The 16192-nt window shown below is 50.0% G+C and overlaps 1 pseudogene; it reads left to right on the forward strand.

The window, feature by feature from the left end:
* Positions 1 to 2414: 2414 nt before the first annotated feature.
* On the forward strand, positions 2415 to 12190 carry LOC133361978 (zinc finger E-box-binding homeobox 2-like; annotated as a pseudogene).
* Positions 12191 to 16192: the final 4002 nt, after the last annotated feature.

Here is a 16192-nt window from a genome sequence, read left to right on the forward strand (position 1 = left end):
TGGTCGTGTGGATTTGTCTCCGGGTCATCCGGTGTTTACCTCTACATTTAGAATCAACTTGCGTTCAGAGTATTTGGCTGCTATAAACTTACACATAGGCTGCTTTGTTGAGCTATCACTTTTGGCCAGGTCGCTTCTGTTAAAAAACCGACATGACTCAGTGGGCCTTATTTGGTAGAAAAAATAAATGTGCAAATCCTGCGGTCCGTGACAGTGACACGTGGGGACCGAATGCAGTCAAGGATAGGTTCTTTTTTCAATCGAACCTTCTCACTGGTTACGCTGTGAATTGTTGTTGCATTCAATCCGCACAAGCGGTGTTCATTTATAGTGATATTTTTTCAGTAACGGTGAAAAATATGCGTATGGTCGGAAAATTAAGCGAACTTTTTCGGGATAATAAAACCCCCCCAAACAAAACGTGTAAGACGTGGCAACGCTGTGCGTTGCTGTCACCGTGAATGGTCAGCCAGAACGGCATGGAATTAGTCTTTGCCGCATGCAGAAACACTTCCTCATAGGCACACAGATCCCCCGCAACCAGAGGTCGCAACCGGGTACCCGATACCCGTACCCTACCCGATAGCCGGCTACCCGTACCCAGCCAGGTACGGGTAGCCGTTTGCGACCCTGGTGCGGCCGGGTACGGATCAGGGTTGCGATTTCGGCATGGAAAATGCGGAAGGAGGGTTCAATTTTTCCCGCATTTCTGCTAATGTCAACCGCAAACGGTGGAAAGACTACTCCTGTGACCGCGCGCTTTTAACAACACGTTAATGCGTTCTATTGGAAAGGATATATGCAAGGCCCAACATCACGCAGGGCTTTGAGCTACTGATTGCAATGAATATATGATTTCCGCATTTCCGCACAAGAATCACATACTTTATTCAAATGCAGAGCCGTGATTACGAGCAAATGTACTTTATTCAAAGGCAGAGCGTGATTACGAGCAAATGTACTTTCTCTTCTTCGCATTCTTCCAGCGCTTCATGTTGTCTTCGGCATCAAAGTTGCTGAGTTTTGGTCCGTATAGAAAGTGTGTGCAAGATTTAGTTGTGAGAAACGACCCACGTCACAGCTGATAGGAATCCTTTGAATACTGCCCCCCAGAATTACAAATGAGATGGGGTTCAATCTGCCAATATCAACTCCATACTACCCACTCGGCCAGTTGTGAAAACGATATACAGGGTGCTTCAAAAATTATGTAACACTTTTATGGGACTATGGTTTTTATTGGTAAAATAAACAAATGTATGTTAATAGCTTCAAAAAGTCTAAGAATCTCCCCTTGTTCGCCATCATTATCAACGCATACCTGGAATCTTATGCAGGTGGTCTCCAGAGCCCGGAGGCACATTTCTTGTGGTGTTGTTGCAAATTCTCAGAAGTGTTAACATTTTTTTAAGCACCCTGTATTATATATAAAAAAAATGCTTTACTGTGTAGAATCCACTTCTAAATGAAGGCCTCCTCAAGCCTTTCAGTCATGAGGGTTATTTTAACCATACTTCACCACACTGGTCAGTGTAGATTTGTGAAGGCCCAATGTCAGGCCCAATACAATGCAATAATGAAAATGTAAGAATTGAGCACCTTGCAATGCGCAATCACTAATCAGTAACATACAATGTAAAACAACATGGTTTGTGTCTCCTTGCAGTAATTGGCATGTCGGTGTTTAAACAAGTAATTATTCGATTTTGTGTATTATTATTCGCCTGATGAAAAGCAGGCTAATAATATCTCTAATGGACCGAATTAAAGGACATAAAACTGGACGTACTATCCAATCTCAAACAAGATATTTTCTCACAATAATGCAGCACACTGAATAATAAGTACAGTCATACCCCGATTTACGTTACCCCCTTTAACGTCGTTTTTCAAATAAGTCGTCGCTTTATTAACATCACAACCAATTTTCGTCGCCTCAACCCCACACGTCGCTGACACAACATCGTCCATCCTTTCTCGTTATGTCGCCTCTCAGCCTTCGCCTCCACCACCTACCCTATAAATTGCGTTGATTGACGTCTCTTTGATATTCGTTGTCGCACCTTTCAGGAACGCATCCCCGATGCAAACTGGGGCATTACTGTATATGGTCACAGGTCAGAGCTTTTAGCTGGCACTGCTGAGATCCTGGATTAAAAACCCTGGCAACTGCCCGTGCTGAAACTGGGTTCTCAAGAGTAGTGAGTTGGTGGTCTCAGCCCAGCCACCAATGAGAGCACAGGCGGCCGAGGAACCAGCGCTCGAGGACGATAGGCTTGCTCTTGGTGGTGGGGGTGCTGCTCATTTTTGAATCTGTGTGTGATGTTATGAGCTATTATCGTTAGCAGTAAAGTGTATTTATTTGCAGGAGGTATAGAGTAGCTACGGCAGAGGCAAGTGGGTAGACGCGAGATATGTGCGCCAACCGCGCGAGTACGGCACCGGTATAGGCGGGAATCGAAGTCACGATTTGCGGAAGTCTTCCCAGGAATCACCGCAAATTGCGGAAATTTGTGCGGAAGAGGGTCACAGAAACTACCGCGAAATGCGGTCGAAAACAGCATGTTTGCGGAAATTGGTGCGCAAATCGCAACCCTGGTACGGATACGGGTCGGCCGTGAGTCACTGGTGAGTAACCGTTTGTCACTCATTTCGGGTAGGGTACGGGTACAGGTAGGGAACGGGTACCTGTACCCGGCCGGGTACGGGTACCCAATTGCGACCCTGGTGCGGCCAGGTACGGGTAAGGAATCAAAACCACGTTTGTGACCTCTGCCCGCAATGTAAAAGTTTATTCACAGACCTAAGCCATTAGTGGGACGGTGGGAGAAAAACAAACCTGGCCTTGGCAAAGCACGTGGCGTCAGTCTCGCCCGGTCATCCTCGCTGTCGATGTGATGATGTTCTAGATTTGAAGCTTTCGTGACTGCAAGGATTCATACTCTTAGGTTTTTTTTCGGTAAAGTCACGTAGGTGAACAAAAATGATGTTCGTGTCAGATGTGATAGACCACACACTGGGAATGGAGGGGGCGGGAGGGGGGAGAATATATTAATAATAATAAAGTATCTTCTTGGTTCTTTCGGTAAAGTCACGTAGAAGGGAAGTAATAAAATAATACAAATAAAACATAATAAAATAATATAATAAAATAATATAATATAATAATATTATTATATAATAATATAATATAATAATATCATATAATAAAATAATAAAATAATATGATAATATAATTTTTATTTCTCTTCTACGTGACTTTACCGAAAGAACCAAGAAGATGAATCCCTGCAGTCACGAAAGCTTTACATCGAAATAACAAAGCAATGGATCTTTAGAAGCGAGCGTGAAGCAATGTTCACCACAGTTGCCCTCCTGGTTGTTTCCTTTGAGTGACACCCTTGAAGGTAAAACCGTCGGCAAACGCGCTGACGCGCCGCTCTGCTCGGTCGCAGTGGCGAGCTACGCGAGCGCGGCGATGCGAGACCGCGACCGGGATGAGGACGACGAGGAGAGGCTGCAGATCATCGAGGAGGTGGACGAAGAGGAGGAGAAAGACGAGGTGGAGGCGGCGGCGGCGGCGGAGGATGACGAGACGAACTTAGAGGGGACCGGTGTCAATCCCGGCGTGGACAAGACTGCCGAGGCGCTGGGCAGTGCGCAGGACGGGACATTGGCGGAGTGCGATGTGCCGGGCAGTGGGGCCACTCGCCGTGGTGGTGGTGGCGGTGGTGATGGCGGTGGTGGTGGCGGTGGCGGTGGTGGCGGTGGTGGCGGTGGCGGTAAGAGCGCACGTGCTCAGACTTCACAGCGTAGTTGTTAGCGTTGTGTTTAAAATGAAAGGGAAAAAAAACACCTTAGTTCTTTCGGTAAAGTCACGTAGAAGGGAAATAATAAAATAATATTAATAAAACATAATAAAATAAAATAATTCTCACGACGTTTCGGCCACAACGCAAGCAGCCGTCCTCAGGTGGAGAACAGGTCTGACGAGAAGACAGACTCTATCTTCTGTCTTCTTGACAGACCTGTCTTCTGTCTTCTCGACAGACCTGGTTTTCACCTGAGGACGGCTGCTTGCGTTGTGGCGGAAACGTCGTGAGAATTATTATATTATGTTTTATTTTTATTATTTTATTACTTCCATTCTACGTGACGACTTTACCGAATGAACCAAGAAGATTAATCCCTGCAGTCACGAAAGCTTTAAATCGAAAAAAAAACACGTTTGTAGCATTTGTCGACTTAACAACAAGAACTATATCCACAGAGTATATGTTCTGCTCCAGCGAGCATTGAGGCAGCTGTGATCGTCTCACTGGGTACCGATTCATTGCCACTGGTGGGAATTTCACATTCCCATGGCGTGAGAGACCAAAGCGGTGACAGGCTGAATCAACTTCCCATCCCCAAATGACGATTTGAACTCGCAGCCTCCCGATTGCGAGCCACTTTCTCTACCCCTGGGCCACGTGGCCAAACGTTATTCTGGATTGCGGCTAATTTCACCAAGCGATCGTTACGTTCAGCGGTTCGGGGTGGGCCAACCAGAGCCGGGCGTGCCACGCTTGTGGCAGCGGCATCGCAAGACACCCGGCAATTGCGTATTTGCCAACGCAGGCGGTGGCATCTCCGTTAAGCGACGCATTCGCAGAGTGAGAAGCGGAATGAGAGGGAGGCGTGCAACTTAGATTAAGGCCATCAGTCTAACTCCGTACTACAACAAACAAAACACGGCCAAACCAAAAACACTTTTCGAAAATCACCAAAACAAAGCCATAAAATCTTCTTGGTTCTTTCGGTAAAGTCACGTAGAAGGGAAGTAATAAAATAATACAAATAAAACATAATAAAATAATTCTCACGACGTTTCGGCCACAACACAAGCAGCCGTCCTCAGGTGAAGAACAGGTCTGTCGAGGCGACAGCGTCTAAAAGAAAACACCACCACGCTTGGCCATAAAAGCAATGAAACAGCGATCGTAGGAACCGTGACCGAATTTTCACGACAGACGACGTGAACAACACGGACCACCAAACTCGACAGCGGTCCGTCACATCGGTGGGATTGCGTCGTCTCTTCACGCACCACCAGCGGCCCCCTCGCCCCGTGCCTGCCCGCTAGGCCCGAGGACTCACGGCTCGTTTGCCGCGCCGCCGCTGCCGCCGCCGCCGCTGCTGTCGTGCCCTCACTGCGGCCGCGGCTACAAGCGTCGGGGCTCGCTGCGGAAGCACGTTCGCCGCCGGCACGAGGGGGCCCTCGCGGATCTCCACACATCACCGCGACCTCCCCGGCCGGGCCAGGTGACTGACCCCCGTTTGCCGGCATCGTCGCACGTCTGAATGCGTCCGTCTGAATGCATCTGTCTGAATGTGTCTGTCTGAATGCGTCTGTCTGAATGCGTCTTTCTGAATGCGTCTGTCTGAATGCGTCCGTCTGAATGCGTCCGTCTGAATGTGTCTGTCTGAATGCGTCTGTCTGAATGTGTCTGAATGTGTCTGTCTGAATGTGTCTGTCTGAATGTGTCTGTCTGAATGCGTCTGTCTGAATGCGTCCATCTGAATGTGTCTGTCTGAATGTGTCTGTCTGAATGTGTCTGTCTGAATATGTCTGTCTGAATGTGTCTGTCTGAATGTGTCTGTCTGAATGTGTCTGTCTGAATGTGTCTGTCTGAATGCGTCCGTCTGAATGCGTCCGTCTGAATGCGTCTGTCTGAATGTGTCTGTCTGAATGTGTCTGTCTGAATGTGTCTGTCTGAATGTGTCTGTTTGAATGTGTCTGTCTGAATGTGTGCGGGGGAATAGAAGTCGCGACGCGTCGTTGAGCTGCTTGCGGAGTCGCGCTTACTCGCCCCTACCCAACGCCCGTGCTGAAGAGCTTCATAGCTCATCTGATTCCCTCCGGTAAAATTGTTTTATTATTCTGATTCTCACTTCGCACCTCTGTTCCATCTTTGCGCAGAAGGGTCAGCCTCCCGCTGCCGCGAGCCACAAGTGCACAGAGTGTGGGAGAGACTTCAAGAGCAAACACCACCTCAAGGAACACTTCCGCATCCACAGCGGTGAGTGTGGAACAATTGCGACGTTTGGCAGAACGCACCCACCGACGTGATTTCCTTCATATTCTTAGGTTTTTTCGGTAAAGTCACGTAGGTAAAACATCAAAATTAATGAAAATAAAATAAAATTAAAATCACGACTTGATGCAGCTAATCCGGCTGTGACGGTCCCACCTGATGACGGAGACTTGTGTTGCCTCCGAAACGTCGTGATTTTTATTTTATTTTATTTTCATTAATTTTTATGTTTTACCTACACGGTGACTTTACTGAAAAAACCTAAGAATATGAATCCTTGCAGTCACTAAAGCTTCAATTCTGTGATTTCCTTCCTGCGCGTGTGTCTACAGCGCAGGCCGCATTCACCGCGTCACGCGGCATTTTGGATGATGCGTTTATAATGTTTTGCTTTGACACGACGACTTTCGCGACCGATATCGTCCACAATTCTGGCTGCCCACCTGATGACGCTGGTTGTAGTTACTGGCGAAAACGTCGCCGCACTTGAATTGCAAATGTCGTGGGTTTGCTCTCCAGCACGCCGGCGTGCTGAGCTCGTGTAACGAATCGGCACGTTGTGTTTCGCGTCGCAAACTTTACGAACCGGCCGTGTCGGTTTTTGACGACGCGTCGTTCACACTGACGCGATGTAACTCAGAAACCTCCGTCGTGGCTGTGTTTGTTTGTAATTTCCAGGGGAGAAGCCGTACGGGTGCCCAATTTGCAAGAAGCGCTTCTCTCACTCGGGCTCGTACAGCTCGCACAAGAGAGCCAACAAGTGCGTGGGCTCCGTCACGGCGGATGGCGCGGCGCGGGAGGCGACATCTCCAGTTGCCGCTGCCTCGACGGCTGACGCCGGCAAGATGGAATGGGCCGTCGCCACGTCTCCCAAAGCCACCCAGAGCTCAGGTCACGATGACAACGAGGACTTCCTGCGGATCAGTGGACCGGAGGCCACGGGTCGTCCCGCCGGCAAGATCAAGACCAAAGAGCCGGATCTGCACGAGCGTTCTTCCCACGTGGAAGGGGCGGCTCGCCACGCGTGCCGCTATCGCCACGAACTGTTTCCGAGCGCAGTACCTCTGCGCCAACACGAGCGCTACCTCTGCAAGGTGAACGACGAGATCGACGCGTCGCCTCAACCGGCAGCGCCGCAGCCTCCGTCTCCGGCTCAACGAAAGAAGTCGAAGTCGTCGGCCGGAAAGAGGTTGAAAGGGAGCGGCGCTACCGGACTCGGAGACCAGTCGGCTTCCCTGAAGTCGTACTGTCTTGCCGGAAGTGTCGAGGCGAGTCCCGAGGAGTCGATGAAGATGTCGTTGGCCATGAACCTCCCCAGAGACGTTTTCTCCAAGTGGCTGGAGGAGAAATTCAACGCGGCGGGCAGAGCGCCGGAGCACCGTGCGTCCGGCTCTCCCTCCCGCGAGCTCGGCCCGGCATCGGCTGGGCACGCCGGCCACGGCACGGAGGGAAGTCCGGAGCGGCACCTGGCGGGCTCGCCGACGGGTGCCCGATCCGACTCGGCGGCAGGTCACGCGGAGAGCGGGCAGCCCGCCGGCGTGGCGGACGGTCCTCGCCGCGGTCGAGACCAGGCCCGGCCGCTCGACTTGTCGGTGCCAAAGTTGAGCACGGCGAGGCTCGGAGAGACGGGCTTTGTCGAGTTCCACGATTCGAGCGGCGTTGAGCGCCAAGAGGAGCCGTTGGACTTGACTTACGCGAAGAGATCGCACGGCGAGCTGGACTCGAGTGCTTCTCACGTGACCGACGGCTCGTCGAGCAACAACGGCGTTGACCGTTTACACGAGAACAAGCCGACAATGAACACGGTCACTTCCAGCTACGGCAACGGTCCCGTGCTCGCGGCCTTTCTGCCGCCCGGTTTGATTGCGGCCCTCCACATGGGTGACCCCGGCCTGAGTCCCTACACGGGCCTGGACCAAGCAGCCTTGCTGTCCCACGTGTCACCGTACAGAGGCCTTGCGGACGCGGCTGCTCTCGCCGACTTCCACGATAAGATGCGCCACTTTGCACAGGTAAGAGCAACTGCTTGGAGTATCTCTGTGATATCTGTCTGCTTATATGTCTGTCTATGTTTCTGGTTCTGTGTTTAATCTCTCTCTCAAATTTAGCATTCTCAGGAAGAATGTAATCAAGCAGGTAGGGTGTTGACCGTTATGTTATCCGACTCTCTGTTGTATTACATTACATTTCTAAGTATACTAGATTTGTGTTTCTATTTCATTTATACCTGATGACGATTGCTTGTGTTGCAATCGAAACGTCGTACGCTAGTATTTAATTTAAATTATTATTTTATCTTTATACGTGACTTTACCGAAAGAACCAAAGAATAAACTGCTTGGAGGTTGCGCTGTTGGACTAACACGGAAGCACACGCGCACCGGTGGTGCCGCCTTGTGTTTACAATTCACGTGTTGAACCTTATTCATTGTGCGGAGAGATAGATGCGTGAATGTTTCGTTGCTGAAATCCTTCGTATTACGTGATGTTGCGTCGAACTAGGATCCACATATTAAAGAGCGGGTCCCTCCAGATAAAATCTTGATGCAAGTGAGTCTGCCTCGGCTGATGAGACACTGTATGTCAAATATCGATCCCAGAATCTGCTTGTTCTGAATTAACGCTGCTGACATTGTGCACATCCACAAGGATGTAGCTGAGTGATTGTAGCTGGGTGAGTGAGTAGCTGAGTGAGTGAGTAGCTGGGTGAGTGAGTAGCTGAGTGAGTGAGTAGCTGAGTGGGTGGGTAGCTGAGTGAGTGGATAGCTGAGTAAGTGAGTAGCTGGGTGAGTGAGTAGCTGAGTGAGTGGGTAGCTGGGTGAGTGAGTAGCTGGGTGAGTGAGTAGCTGAGTGAGTGAGTAGCTGGGTGAGTGAGTAGCTGAGTGAGTGAGTAGCTGAGTGAGTGAGTAGCTGGGTGAGTGAGTAGCTGGGTGAGTGAGTAGCTGAGTGGGTGAGTAGCTGAGTGAGTGAGTAGCTGAGTAAGTGAGTAGCTGAGTAAGTGAGTAGCTGAGTGAGTAGCTGAGTGAGTGAGTAGCTGAGTGAGTGAGTAGCTGAGTAAGTGAGTAGCTGGGTGAGTGAGTAGCTGAGTGAGTGAGTAGCTGAGTGGGTGAGTAGCTGAGTGAGTGAGTAGCTGAGTAAGTGAGTAGCTGAGTAAGTGAGTAGCTGAGTGGGTGTAGCTGGGTGAGTGAGTAGCTGGGTGAGTGAGTAGCTGAGTGGGTGGATAGCTGAGTGGGTAGTTGAGTAGGTGGGTGGCTGAGTGGGTGGATAGCTGAGTGGGTAGCTGAGTGGGTTGCTGAGTGGGTGGGTAGCTGAGTGGGTGGCTGAGTGGGTGGATGGCCGAGTGGGTAGCTGAGAGGCAAATACGCAAAGGAGACGAAATTCCGTCGGTTAACCTCGGCGGCTCACCGGCGATCGCGCTCCACAGGGAGAGTCTCCTGAGCGGGGAGAGGGAGTCCCCGTGGGCTCGGTCGCGGTGACAGACTCGGGAGCTCCCGCGCGCAAGCGGCAGAGGAGGGGGGAGCGCGTGCCCGGGAGCTCGTTCGCCCGCGACCTGTCCGACGAAACCTTCCAGGAGAGCGGCCCGTTGTTGCCGCGGCACAAGTACGAGCACGCAGGTACGCGGCGTCGCGTCCCCGCGCGCTTGCGCTCACGGGCGGCGGGTTTCATCCATCGTGCGCCGCTCTCACGCGTCTTCTCCGGAGGCGGAGGCAGGTGATGAATTGTAATAATCGGATGACGCGCGACCGTCGGCACTCGCTTAAGTTTTTAACGAAATGGAAGAATGAACGGCATGACGGACACGCCGTGTAATGAACCGGCGTCGCCCACTAACACGATTGTGTGCGCGGTTGGGCGTGCATGCGTGCGTGCGCGTATGTGTGCGTGTGTGCGTGTGTGCGTGCGTGTGTGCGTGTGTGTGTGTGCGCGTGTGCGTGTGTGCGTGTGTGTGTGTGTGCGTGTGTGTGCGTGTGCGTGTGTGCGTGTGCGCGTGTGCGTGTGTGTGTGTGTGTGTGCGTGCGTGCGTGTGTGTGTGCGTGTGTGCGTGTGTGTGAGTGTGCGTGTGTGCGTGCGTGTGTGCGTGTGTGTGTGTGCGTGTGTGCGTGCGTGTGTTCGTGCGTGTGTGCGTGTGTGCGTGTGTGTGTGTGCGTGTGTGTGTGTGCGTGTGTGTGTGTGTGCGTGCGTGTGTGCGTGCGTGTGTGCGTGTATGTGAGTGTGCGTGTGTGCGTGCGTGTGTGCGTGCGTGTGTGCGTGTGCGCGTGTGCGTGTGTGCGTGTGTGCGTGTGCGTGTGTGCGTGTGTGCGTGCGTGCGTGTGTGCGTGCGTGTGTGCGTGTGTGTGCGTGCGTGCGTGTGTGCGTGTGTGTGTGTGTGCGTGTGTGTGTGTGCGTGTGTACGTGTGTGTGTGTGTGCATGTGTGTGCGTGTGCGTGTGTGCGTGCGTGTGTGCGTGTGTGCGAGTGTGCGTGTGTGCGTGTGCGTGTGCGTGCGTGCGTGCGTGTGTGCGTGCGTGCGTGCGTGTGTGCGTGCGCGTGCGTGTGTGCGTGCGCCCGCGTGGGTATTTTTGGTTTCTGGGTGTCGCTGCCTCGCCGTGTCAACGCGCTGCTCACCCACCAAAACCGGAGTGCAATTAGCAGCACAGCTGGTGTTTATTTGTAAAACCGATTTCATGTTGAGGCTTATCATGTCGGCGGTGAAGAGTATCCCCAGTGGGCACCGCTGTGTTTACCGCCCCCGTTTCATGCCGTCAGCCACGTGAAGTGAATCTCGCAGCCTCCCCAGCCTTGCTGATGTTTTATTTTACTAAAAAACCCGACTAACTCTTATTTCTACCAGGTAAGGCCCACTGTGCTATGCAGCTCTTTTTCAGAAGCGACCTTGCGATCACGAATTGTAGCCCAATTAAGTGGCTTTTCGCGTGGAAATTCACAGCAGCCAAATTTACTAAATGCCTGTTTATAAATGTGTGGGGGGGGGGGGGGGGGAACCCAACACACCTGGAGGAAAACCCACGCCACCATGGGGAGAGAGAACACGCAAACTGCAAATATACTTCTAGATTCGAAGCTTTTGTGACTGCAAGGATTCATACTCCTAGTTTTTTTGGTAAAGTCACGTAGGTAAAAAATGAAATTAAAATTAATAAAAATAAAATAATAAAAATCACGACGTTTTGGAGGCTGTATACAGCAAATTTGGCTGTGACGGTCCCCACCTGATGACGGAGACTTGTGTTGCCTCCAAAACGCCGTGATTTTTATTTTATTTTTATTAATTTCATTTTTTACCTACGTGACTTTACCGAAAAAACTAAGAGTATGCAAATATACAGCGGGCTATCAGCGCCCGGTTCGAACCCACGACCTCCTGCATGCCGTGCGAGGGCGATAACCCCGCCCCGCCGTTCCCTGTCCGTCGCAGGCAGGCGTCCCCACCGCTGCGAGGTGTGCAGCAAGGCGTTCAAGCACAAGCAGCACCTGATCGAGCACTCGCGGCTGCACTCGGGCGAGAAGCCGTACCGCTGCGGGCGCTGCGGCCGGCGCTTCTCGCACTCGGGCGGCTACTCGCAGCACGTGCACCGCCGCTACTCGTGCTGCGGCGACCCCGGGCAGCCGGGCGCGCCGGGAGCGGATTTGGGGGCGCCGGGAGCGACGGAAGAGCTCGACGAGGGGGATGACAGATGCGGGGCGGAGTGGGAGGATGCGCGGGGGGGTAGGTGGGTGAGTGGGTGGGTGGGTGAGTGAGAGGGTTGGTGAGTGAGTGAATGAGTGGGTGGGTGAGTGAGTGGGTGATTGGGTGAGGTTGGTGTGTGGGTGGATGAGTGGTGAGGTTGGTGAGTGGGTGGATGAGTGGGTGGGTGAGTGGGTGAGTGGGTGGGTGGGTGAGTGAGAGGGTTGGTGAGTGAGTGAATGAGTGGGTGGGTGAGTGATTGGAAGAGCTCAACGAGGGGGATGACGGATGCGGGGCGGAGGGCCGGAACGACGAGGCAGAGTGGGAGGATGCGCGGGGGGGGGGGGGGCGTGGGAAACAAAGAGAGAGTTCCCGCCGTTGAGTTGAACCGTGCCGACGGAGATGATCCTGCGATGGGTGAAGGCCAAGAAACAAAATGGCGGCACTGAAGGGTCGAGTGACGACGATGCGTTGTTCTTTGGTTCTTTCGGTAAAGTCGCGTCTAAAGATAAAATAATAAATTAAATAATAGCATAATACGACGTTTCGATCGCAACACAAGCAATCGTCATCAGGTATAAATGAAATAGCAACAAAAAATCTAACCAGAAAACTATAGACAGACATATAAGCAGACAGACATCACCAAGATACATAGAGAGAGAGTAACACAGGCACAGAGAGGGGTGATCGTCTCTGTGGCGAGGCCTTAAATAGACAGAGGGGGGCGGAGGCAGAGAGAGGGAGGGGTTAGAGAAAAAAATTACATGTCAATGAGTACGAAGAACGCGTAGTAAAGTACGCAAGCTTGAACATTAGGAGAGAGGGAGAAAGAACACACTAAATTAATTTATCTGTCTGTCTATAGTTTTCTGGTTAGATTTTTTGTTGCTATTTCATTTATACCTGATGATGATTGCTTGTGTTGCAATCGAAACGTCGTAGTATGCTAATAATTTATTTATTATTTTATCTTCAGACGTGACATTACCGAAAGAACCAAAGAATAATTCCTGCAGTCACGAAAGCTCCAAAATTAACGATGCTTTGACTCGTGATAACTCGCCGGTCGCTCTGAGAACAAATGCGTCGCAAGCAGACCACTGCCGTGCCTGAAATGTGTTTTGTGGATGCAGGATGTTTTTTGAGCAAAGGTGTTTCTGGACTAACTGAAATGCTGTTGGAATGAGTGGGTACTAGGGGCGAGGTGTTTTTTCGTATTAAAATGATTGCAAAGAGGTGGAAAACGGAGTTAGGAATGGGCATGTTAAATGTGGATAGATAATGCTATGATTAGGAACATCTGTAGATGGAAGATACAAGAACGATCTGGAAAAAGCCTTTTATGTGCACATTTTAAAAAAGAATAAGTTTTCTACCAGTGCCGTCTTTTACAAAAGCAGCGTTACTCAATGTTTACAATGTTAAAGGTTTGCTTTCGCTAGTCTTGAAAAGATAAAAGTATTCTGCTAAACTTTCACGCAGTGTTATTTGACATAGCATGCAGCTTGTGTAGTTTACACTGTTTGTGCAATTCCTCCTCGGTTGTTGTCGTCTCTCTGAAGCTGCGGTGTTTGTTTGTTTGTTTACACGTTGTCATCTCTGTAGTTTATTCATTCCGTTTTACATGCAAGTAGAATGACGTTGTTGTTGTTCTTCTTGGTTCTTTCGGTAAAGTCACGTAGAAGGGAAATAATAAAATAATAAAAATGAAACATAATAAAATAATTCTCACGACGTTTCGGCCACACCGCAAGCTTTCCGACTGTCTTTCCGACAGACCTGTTCATTCAGACGCTGTCTTTCCGACAGACCTGTTCTTCACCTGAGGACGGCTGCTTGCGCTGTGGCCGAAACGTCGTGAAAATTATTTTATAGTTTTATTTTTATTATTTTATTATTTCCCTTCTACGTGACTTTACCGAAAGAACCAAGAAGATGAATCCCTGCAGTCACGAAAGCTTTAAATCGAAATTTAAAGTTGTTGTTGTTTACAATTGCCAGCCAGAACATGAGTCAGTATTAATACTGTTTGAGCAAGATATTTGTAACGTTTTAACAAATCGTCCAGACCACTCACTGGCCTGCGTTGTACTGCGCGTACTATTTTAGCGGTGTATTTTAGCGATGTATTTTAGCGTTCTCTTTGCAAGTTGCTGTTTGACAAACGTCAGTGTATTTCTCCTGGATGTACAACCCCGTTTTTAACGAGCTTCCATTTGAATACATTTTGTTTACCGACGCAGCCAAGGCTGCCAAGACTTGAATTTCTACATTAAAACTCAGAAATAAATCTCACCGTCTTTATCGTAATGATCGCATTGCTCTGCAATGCTGGCGAGGGGGTGTCGGTGTGCAACTCCCGTATGCGCGATCCTCTCTTAGGACAAGAGACGCACACTTCCATTTCTTGCGCTTATCCAGAGTTCGAAGTTAACGTTCTCCCATTAAGTAAACAGAAGCATGATAATTGGTTTTTTACCCTTCTATCTGGCAACAAAACTGTGACCTTTTTTACAAGGAGTCATGTTTGCATAGACCACAATACCTGCAGTCGTAATGCAAACAAAACACAACTCTGATAATGTATGCACTGTCCTTGAAGTTGATTGGTCCACACCCGAGACAGCTTTCCTTAGAGCCTAGTCTCACATGGGTTGGACCAGATGATGCCAAAAGGCGTACAACTCAAAGACAATGCACCATCAGAGTATGAGAGCTCGGGGTAAGCATTTACATCATTGGAACCTCATTTGCCAGTAAAAAATAGAATTGTTTTTTGTACCCTTCTATCTGGCAACAAAACTGACACCTTTTTTACATGTTGCCATGTTTGCATAGACCACAATACCTGCAGTCAGAATGCAAACAAAACACACAACTCTGATAGTGTATCCACTGTCCTTGAAGTTGATTGGTCCACACCCGAGACAGCTTAGTCTCGCCCTCGACGAACGAGCCACTGCACGGACCCACCTCGTTCTCTTCACACCACCCCCAGGTCTTGATTGTCAACCCTCACCCGGGTGCTCACCGGCTCGAAGCGTCGTGGTTAGAGCGACTTTGACTGGGGGCCGTGGGGTGCTCACAGCGCGGCTCTGTGAGTCAGCCCACGTTCAAGGCTAGTGTGATTGTTGCACTCGAATGAGCGTTGGGGCAGTGCAGAGGTCGCAACCGGGTACCCGATACCCGTACCCTACCCGATACCCGGCTACCCGTACCCGACCAGGTACGGGTAGCCGTTCGCGACCCTGGTGCGGCCAGGTACGGGTAAGGAAACAAAACCCGTTTGCGACCTCTGGGGCAGTGTCCCATCTAATAATAATTCAAAACAATAGATACATCATGTGCCTGCAGAGCTGTGAGTCGGTGGTGGGACATGTGCACATTGCCACAGCAGCAGCAGGGTGGGTGTATTGTATAGGCCGCAGACTTCTTCATCGCAAGGCCACCAGCGACATGACGCAAATGTGAAAACACACCCCCCCCCCCAATCATGCTGCTGTCGAAATCCCAAATGGTTTCAAGCGTGTGGCGGCCCTCACCACACTGATGATGCCTTCATGGCGAAAGTGGTCCCCCCCTATGAGAATGAGTGAAAAACACCGGTACAGGACAACCTCTGTTTGCTTTCCACAAAGTAGTACTCGCTTTATCGACCCCCCGAGAGATGATTTTTAAAATTACAACTTTTTGATGGGCAATCTGTGCCCCAGCCACCGGGCGCTGTGTCCGATTCTACGACCTGAAACTTCTTTCAAACGGTCACAAAAGGTTTCCCACCCCGATGTGTTGACGGCACTGAGCGAGCGGTGGGCATCGCAGCCATCCCACGACAGGGGCTAAGTCTTCCTCAAGTACAACCGCTGCTGACTTCACCACCAAAAAATGAACCCGTAAAAACAAAGTTTTTCACGATAAATCCTTTATATGTGTGGCGGCTACTAGAGTCCTCTCGTCCTCTGGCTTGAGATGGCTGTCACTTATGGGTCAGATGATTGCATGGCACCATTAAGCAATTGGTAATTAAATATAATATTTTTGTCCTAAAAAGTGTAAAATTTTGGGAAAAAAATTTCACGAACATTAATTGTCACGCACAACGAGTCTGTGTGGAAAATGTCAGCTCGATTGGATCACGGGAAGTGGGCTAAAAAACGACCGAAAGATTTGCACGGTCCTAAGCAAGCAAGCGAACTTAATATAAAGGATTTAAACAAGTAAACCCGTAAAAACAAAGTTTTTCACTATAAATCCTTTATATGTGTGGCGACTACTAGAGTCCTCTCGTCCTCTGGCTTGAGATGGCTGCCACCTATGGGTCAGATGATTGCATGGCAGCATTAAGCAATTGGTAATGAAATATTTTTAAAAAAAATTCCCTAAAAAGTGGAAAATTTGTGAAAAAAAATTTCACGAACATTAATTGTCACGCACAACGAGTCTGTGTG

Source organism: Lethenteron reissneri, unplaced genomic scaffold, assembly GCF_015708825.2.
Source record: "Lethenteron reissneri isolate LAM-NWPU_2019-01 unplaced genomic scaffold, ASM1570882v1 scaffold_1316, whole genome shotgun sequence".
Lineage (NCBI taxonomy): Eukaryota > Metazoa > Chordata > Hyperoartia > Petromyzontiformes > Petromyzontidae > Lethenteron > Lethenteron reissneri.